This window comes from Haliaeetus albicilla, chromosome 21 (assembly GCF_947461875.1).
Source record: "Haliaeetus albicilla chromosome 21, bHalAlb1.1, whole genome shotgun sequence".
NCBI lineage: Eukaryota > Metazoa > Chordata > Aves > Accipitriformes > Accipitridae > Haliaeetus > Haliaeetus albicilla.
Genome location: NC_091503.1, coordinates 25401462 through 25410212, shown reverse-complemented (window position 1 = coordinate 25410212; position 8751 = coordinate 25401462).

Sequence of the window (8751 nt, the reverse complement as noted above, 5' to 3'; positions counted from 1 at the left end):
TCGCAGGTGTAACTGGTTGATACGTACTGCTCAGGTTTTTTGGCAATACTCAGGAAAACGTAGAAGCTGGGCATGCAGGACTGAAAAGCTTAGAAGTCTGGAAGACTAGCATTTTGTTGCTTTAGTTAGCAAATGTGATTGTTAAGTGAGTCTTCTGGTTTGTGTTGTTTTGTTTTGTTTTGTTTTCTTCCAAGAAGCAGAACTGTTCTAGGCAGTCTGACTCAAAAAGTCTGACAGAGAGGATGAAAGAAGCTACAAATAACTACCACGCTTTATTTTTGGAAAGTCCAAAATCTAAGAGCTGCTTCTCCTCCTTTCTCTTAAGAACTAACATGCAGAAACTTAGCTTTAGCTTTTCTTGAGAATACATCCTGCTGGTTTTGTTTGATTATTTGTTATATATATCACTTTAAACTGCTGTTTAATTTTTAAAAAGGTTGAGATCACCTTCAATCTTGGAAGACAGAAAGAGAAATCTCTTCTCTCTTCCTCTGTTGCTCTACAGTGCGTACCTCTCATACATGATCCTGACTGATGTAAAAGTAACATGTGCAAAAATATGTTTTCCCCTCTTTGACTTCCTCTTTGACTTCCTCTTTGCGAAGCATGTCATTTGAAGGTTTTTTCTTTTCTTTTTGTTGGTGTTTTTGTGTAACCAGTACATCAAAGAAGTGGGGTTTACACAACTGTTGTGGAAGATCTGAGGTTTGTGGCTGCTCCAGCTGAGCAAGGCAGTTAGAATAGAACCCTGAAACCCAAGTAAAAGGTCTGTACCCATGCTTCAGGGATGGTAAAAATAGAAGTGTAATCAGCCAGTTTGGCTAGGCAACAATATGAAAAGGTGAGCTTTTCTTGAAATGTGTTATAGGTAAGGAATTAATGTTTGATGTCTTGAGGAGTGACTGACAGCGTTAATATAGCAGCACTCGGTTTATACCACAGCAGCAGGTACCCCGGTATCTCAGAGGGCACCACGCTGGCGGGGGTAACTCTGTGTCTTAGGCTTACTTCAGGTGTTCTGTTAATTCAGTCCTATCACATAAACACAAGTGGAAACTTGAAGCATGTTAATTTAAAACTGATAAAAAGAAAACACTGGCGGTGAATGACAATGGATTTTTTTTTCCATCTGAGAGCTGACTAGATTTCTAGCTGGCTTTAGGGATGTGCTGTGTGTGCCGAGGAGAACTGCTTGTCAAAGTGCTCAGCATTCGCAGTATTGCTCCTGCCCTTAAAAGCTTCATATTTTGCTAAGCTTTGACTAATTAGCTACTACAATTTCCTACCCAGGTTGTCTGCCTTAGGTTGTGTTATATGGAAAGCTTAAAATAATTCCACAACGTCTGATAAAAAATCAGGAAAACCTTAATAAACTATGCAAACTTTAAGCCATTAGAAACTAAAATTTGCACAGCCTTAGTGGAAGTGAATGGCTAAATTATTGAAAGTGTCTGTCTGTTCTTGGCTCATTACTCCAAGCAGACTTCAGGACTGTGTCGGAACTGAGAGCAGAAGCACTAGTCTCTGTGGCAGTTGGACTGGATAATATAGTGGAGGAAATGGTTGAAAGGCATGAAATGGGGCAGAAACTGGGTTTCCAGTCTGCGAGAACGTTGAGACACAGGCAGGGACTGGGAGCTGGGAGAAAAACGTACTTATAATCAGGTGAGGCAGCGATGGAGTGGGTAAGGGGAGTGGGACTCAGGACAGCAGGAGGTTAGTACAGGCTTCTTTTTGATGTTTAGCTGGTTTCTGAAGCAATGAAATATGATGACAGGGTATTCAGCATAGAGGCTGGTTAGGGTTCAGGTAATACAAGACTGTGTGTCAGACAGGTATAAAACAGATGCGGAGGGAGTCAGCACTGCCTAATCTGTGTCTTGAGCAAGGAGGGAAATAATGGTAAAGAACTTTGTAGATAAAGGCCATCATAAATAGACCTAAAAAGCTAGATGGAGGATGTTGGCATGGCATTAATTCATTTACTATCTCTAAGTAATTTTTTAGAGGGGTTTTTTTAGGAAGCAAGCAAAACATCTGGCAGAAAGAATTTGTAGCATCAAAATGTAAGCTAGGCTTTTACAGTTGTTTATTTTTAAGCCATGAGCAAGGTGAAGCTCATTGCGTCTCAGCAGCAAAGGGAGAAAAAAGAGAATGAACACTTAAGCCGATTTACTAACGACGACCACGGCAACTATAGGTCATGGGAGTCTTGATGGACAGGCAAGACAATTTAGACTCTTTTGGCTAGCATCAGCCAAAATGGACAGAGTAGAGCTGTCAAAGGGAGACATTTCCCATCCCTGTAGTGGTTCTCATGGCTTGTGTAGGAATGAGATTCTCCCTTCCCCTAGCCTAGTGCTGCTACTGAGATGGAGGTAGCAGAACTGAACTCTGTGTCTGTTCTGGACGTACGTAGGTCCATCAGTGTACGTGTGTTGCTCAGAGCAGCTGCTGCAGCACGGCAAAACCGGCAGAAGGTGTGGGGGGAAGCAGCAACTGCGGGATGTGAGTTGTTCAGTTAGAGGATATATAGGATGCATATCTCTAGGAAATCTGAAAAATACTCTATCTCTATCTGAAGACAGTAAGAGAAATAGATGCACTCTTATGTATCCAAATGTGTATTCAAGGACTACATAATTTACCTGGCTAAAGGACAGAACTATTTTGTTCACTGGTAATTTCTTCTTTTCAACCTGTGATTAAACCTTTATTGTTTTCAAACCTAGCAGGTGAACATAACCTTTTAATTTTATGTTTGATGACGACAGCTTACAGTCTGTTTTGACAGAGACCTTTAGCAGTGATGCACATGCCATTATATGAAGCGCTGCCCATGGATATATTCAGGTTTCTCTGCTTTCTGTTCTCTTTCTGCTGCCCTTCCCAGCCCTGTGGTTACCAGTGCATTGCTGGTGTATCAACCCCAGAACAGAACGCAGTGATGCATTCTGCGCAGGGGAGTTACAGGGTAGATCTGATGCAGATGAGTTAGGCTTGGGCAAATGCTAGAGGGAACTGTCCCTGATGCTCTTGGGGCATCCAGGACAGAGGACCCAGAGGTTCTGGGACTGGCCAGCAGTCGGAATGAGCACTCCTGGCTTTGAAGTTGCAACTTAGGATGGCCCAAGGAGCATCAGTTTGGTTACTGGGGTCGGCTCTGGGGCCTCTGTTTGGAAAAAAAAACCCAAACCCAAACCACGAGCGGTCTAGGTAACTGGCAGAGTTGCAGCCGTAGTGGTCCCAGGACCAAGGCCTCGTGTTCTGTAGGTAGATGTGGTACATTCCTGGAGACAGTCCAACTGGTGATAGTTAGTGGTGGTTTTGGGCACGTAGATAACATGCCTACTTCTTTTCTTTTGTGGAATCACTAGTTCATTTAATAAGAATCACCTCTAGTTATAAGCCTTGTCTCGATCCATGTGAATTCTTCTAGCAGTGTTGAACAATCCTTGCTGGTGTGTCAGAAGGCATGCATTTGTTTAAACTGAGGAGCAGAGGGAGGAAGACGGTTTCTTTTTCATTTTGAATAGTTTTTTGTAAAGCAGTACTGGGTGTGTTTGTGCGCCGAACAACTTTTCCTAAAATAAAAACAATGGAAAAAAAAGTCAGACTTACAACATGTGAATCCTGTTGTGGCTCACAAAGCCGATCTTGCCCACATCTTATTTTTAAGATGTGTAACTAACTGTATTTTAAATTTTGGAAAAAGAGTCAAGCACATGGGCAATGTGTTTATTTCTGTCTCATAACTGTGGGCGGTAGCTATCCTGTAACAGTCAGAAGCAGCATAAACACACTTTCCGCCTTGCTGGTATTGTGTTTCCTTTTTGTGGTACTTAAATGCCTAACTTTTCTTTCCCCTGCTCCCATAAGTGGCAGGCTCGCTACCTGTGGGCGAGTTTCATTTTTAACCTCTGCTGCCTTATCCCGAACAGGCATTCCAGAGGTCTCAGCCAGAAAGTGATCAAAAGAAGAAAAATCACTATCGGTAATGGGAGGATAGGCAATGTGGAAAGCAGAATTTATTGTATTTTGAGAAGAGAGGGAGAACAGTTCACAAAATTGCATGAAGGTAGTCTGCCACTTGGAAAGCATTTTCCAAAAATACCCTGATGAGGCAGAAACAGACATTATTTGGATTAGAGTGAAGAATGCATTTATCTGCTAAAATGTGATGCCAGACTAAGGTGGTCATGTACTGTCCTTATTTTTAAGTTCTTTGACAGATGCTAATCTTAAAGAAAATTGTTTTTGAAGGAAAAATTTCTATTCTGTAACCTGAAAAGTGACATTTTTATTTAAAGTGGTTTCTGCTTTGAAAGTTTTTATTTATTTGTGTCCCTTTAGTCTTAAGAATAGATGGTATAGACTTTTTTTTTTAATAATTTGCCAACAGACTGTTTTAAAGATGATTTGAAAATGCTTTGATTTTTTCTTCTTTTGGCTATGATTAGTTCTCCTAATCATTACAAATATCTTCCAATTTTAAGGCAGTTGGATGCCTTAATTTTCTCTAAGTAATATAATGGCACCTGAGCTACTGGGTAAAGGAGGTTTGAAGTGGGAAGAGAAATCCATTTCAAAGATCTTTGTGATACTGCTGCCCTGACTTGGCAAATAAAGCTGCCTCCCTGTGACATGGATTTTTGTACTTTGGAAGTGAAGTTTGGTGTTCATCAGAAATGTATTTTCTACAGCACAAATATGAGTAGGTCAGCCTGCCAGCAAATGTAGCCATCACACTGAGATCATCATACACAGTGGCCTTGCTTGGCTGACATCATTGCACTGACAGTTGGTGAGAACTATGCCTGTTAAACGTCATAAGATCAGGAACTTCGGTTCTTCTACCTCTATTATTTGGACATTTCAGCTTAATATGTGATGACTTCATTTCTGAATAGATCTGAGTTTTACTTTACATCTTAGTTTCATTTTTTATGTGCTGGATTTTATTTAAAATTTTTTAAAAGTCCTGAATTCAAAGCAAATATATCTTAGGGGAGATGAAGAAGAAATGATCAGCATGAATATAGTATTCCTCCCAGTAAAGGACTCCAGATGTTGACAACTTGCTGTAAGACCTCGTCCCCGTGGGCAACACCAGAGTGAAACCACCACCATTAGGACCCAGAGGAGCAGTGGAAGGTGAGCATAACACCAGAAAAGGGGTAGAAGCTAAGAAACGTGTGTGTTAAATTTTTAATTGTATTGTTGCTATTATTGCATCTTTTCCTGTATATAAGTACTCTAGCTACTTTCTTATTCATTCTTCTTCTGCAATAATTAGATGAAGACTTACGGTAATCCTTGAATTAGACTGTTAAAAATTCTGTTATACTAACAATCTCAGAATCACGGATGGTTGAGGTGGGAAGGGACCTCTGGAGGTCATCTGGTCCAACCCTCCTGCTCAAGCAAGAGTAGGCTGGAACTACATCTGTCTGGGTGGCTTTTGAATATCTCCAAGGATGGAGACTCAACAAACTCCCTGGGCAACCTGTCCCAGTGCTCGGTGTTTCCTGATGTTCAGAGGGAACCTCCCGTGTTCCAGTTTGTGCCCATGGCCTCTGGTGCTGTCACTGGGCACCACTGAAAAGAACCTGGCTCCGTCCTCTTTGCACCCTCCCTTTAGGTGTTTATAGACATGGATGAGATCCTCCTCAGCCTTCTCTTTTCCAGGCTGAACAGTCTTAGCTTTCTCAGCCCTCCTCATAAGAGAGATGCTCCAGACCCTTAATCATCTTTGCGGCTCTTTGTTGGACCTTCTCCAGTATGCCCATGTCTCTCTTGTACTGGGGAGCCCAGAACTGGGCACAGGACTCCAGGTGTGACCTCACCAGTGCTGAGCATAGGGGAAGGATCACCTCCCTCGACCTGCTGGCAACAGGAATGACCTGCAAGCCATCCCACCACATGTCCGTCATTCCAACAAGATCATAGCCCTGCAGCTGGACACAGAGCTGTAACTCATCACGTTTATTGCCCGTGCTGTGTACATTAGTGTACATGCGCTTCAGAGAGGGTCTGGGTTTTTTCCAATACCGTTGCCTTGCTTACATGCAAATGCTGGAATTGACCCTGCTTAAGCCTTGTTTTGCTGATTTTGTGTTTCCTTTCTGACACATCACCCCATGCCCTTTGCTTGTCAGCCCCATCCGTCCCTCCCCCACAGGGCTGCTGGTAACTCCGTCCCTCCCCTGTCATTCCTAGTTTAAATCCTTTCTTCCCAGGGCAGCCGTCCTGGTGGCAAAGATACTTTTGCCCTGCTTTTATTGAGGTGGATCCCATCTCTCCCAAAATTCTTGGGTTTCTTTATTACAATTTAAGGCATGTGCTGCCTCTTTGCCCATAAACAAGATTCTGAGTGTAAGAACTAGATCTGGAAAAAAAATGTTGCTGTGTTCTTTCCTATCGTGCACATGGTATAAATACCAGGTCTCATCCTGATCATTATCTTGATCTAAATGTATATTTAGGGCAAGTATGTTGGGTAAAATCCTCACACTGTAGGTGTCTGAAAACCTTTTTCAACAAGGCCATATTTTTAACCTTTATCTAAGCAAAGTACTTGTACTCCTTTTACCTGTAAAGGTGGATTATCAGTCCTGTCCATGTTATCATGATGATTTACAAAGTAGAATTTTGAGACAATAACCTAATGGTGATTAAAGATTTGGCATTTTCATCACCTTGTAGTTGGCTTACAAAGTAGGATTTTACTCTGCTGAAAATCCCTGCTTCTTATAAACCAGTGGGACAAGAGGTTTGTCCCAGTATAGGCGAGAATGCTTTTTACAAGTCTATCTCAAGGCAGTGTAAAAAGTAGTCCGTGAGGTCACTCCTTGGGTCAAGCTCTATAAATATTTTTAAAAGGAAAATGTTTGAGTCAAGTTAGCTTGCACAGAATGGGGAGAGGAATTCTGATGAAGCTTTTTACTTTCTATACCCTGTGGTAGGCCGTGTGTGTGTGTGAGTAGGAGAAAATGTTTCTTCAGCTCAGCTGAACATGGAGACAGACAGCGAAACTGCTGCATATAATTCTTTCTGGATTTATTCATATAAAAGGAATGTATGACATTTAGTCTGAATGGAGCCTTTCAGTGCAATGCATGTACTTAATATAGTTAAAACTTATTTTTTAAATATGCTTTAAAACTGTGTACCCGTCTGCTAACGATAAATTAATTTAATATAACAATAGGATCAGTGTTGACATGCAAGTTTGAATTACAAGCAGAACATCTCCTTATGCTTGATTTTACAGTTGTCCCACACGCTGTATTGAATAATTTCAATTGCTTTTTCAGTTTCTGAACACTGACCATTTGGAATTCTGACTTTGCATCTCATGCCAATAATATAAACTTCATCAGAAACAGTTCAGACATTTCTGGAAATGATAATTTTTGTGACGCTGCCAAATAATTGGTTAATAGCTCTAATGTTTTTACATTTTAGAACACAAAATTTGATAGAGGCATACCGACACTTATATGTGCCATCAGAAGTGCTGAAATATCCTGATTCCCAGCATATACCACTTGAACTATGAGACTCTTGCACAGGACATGCTTTGCTAGCAGGTTTCATGGATGCTTGCTTATAGCAGAAGTATCACAGTGGTTTTCCTCTTCTAGTCATGCTGCCTAGTGAAAGACGGAGTCAGAGTTTGTAGAGGGGAAATATGTATGTCTAAACATTTACTCTTGGTTTCCTTGCCACCTAGTGTCAGGTAACATACCCATACTTCCCTTTCCTTCTGCTTCCTAACTGGCTTTCAGTGCTCTTCTTAGCTTTGTCCTCACCTTTTCCCACCGTCTTGTCCCAGGCTTTTCACTCAGTTTTATTCTCCTTTTCACACACTTTTCTCCATAGTATTCATCCACCCTCCTCACTAGTCTGATTCCCCTCAGACCCATCTATACGCCCAACAGACCTGGTCTCTTCTTTTTTAAAAGTCATCTTCCAATATCAGTATTGATGGGAGATTCCTTTCTCCCTAGTGTTCCCATTGCAAAGCTTCAGGTCCCTGATTCCTCTTTCCCTTCTTGGCCATTCAGCGCCAGCTGTGTGAAAGATTTAACATTTTTTTTTTCCAGTGCTTTTTATAATACTGTGAGGGAGGGGTAGAGGAGGCAGAAACATTCAAATTATGTGAAATGAAGCACTAAAGAGCTAGAAAATGCCAGAATTCTTTGCCTCTGTGACCTTAATTTGTACCCTTCTGTAGGGTATGGTACAAGCCTGTCTTCTGGTGCATAAACATACACTCTTATTCTTTCATAAGTATACATTAAAACCAGCATTTATAGACTTCTAAATATTTTTTTCCAAAGGTGCCTTGTTTAAAGGAGGAAAAAGCAGAAAAACAGAATATTGAAGCATTAGTTATGCTTGTGAAAGTGTATTATCAAACTGCTGCGAAAGTAGCTGTTTAGCAGCAGTTAGCTGATGATATTCAAAGCCAAAACGTCATTCAGAGTTTCTGGATGAATTGATACATCCTGCAGCAATCCATCACTTAAATGATGTACTCAGAATGATTGATAGTAGCTTTTCAGGAACCCAAGGCACAAGGAGCGAGGTCTGTGCATGAACAATTGGTTAAAAGAGAAGCAAAAAGGTGAGGAATATACAGTCACCTCTTGCAGTAGAGAAAGGTCACTACTGTAATTCTACAGAGATTTGCACTGCCTGCCTTATCCAGGGAGGGCAAGCAGTTAAGTTTGGTGATGATAGGAG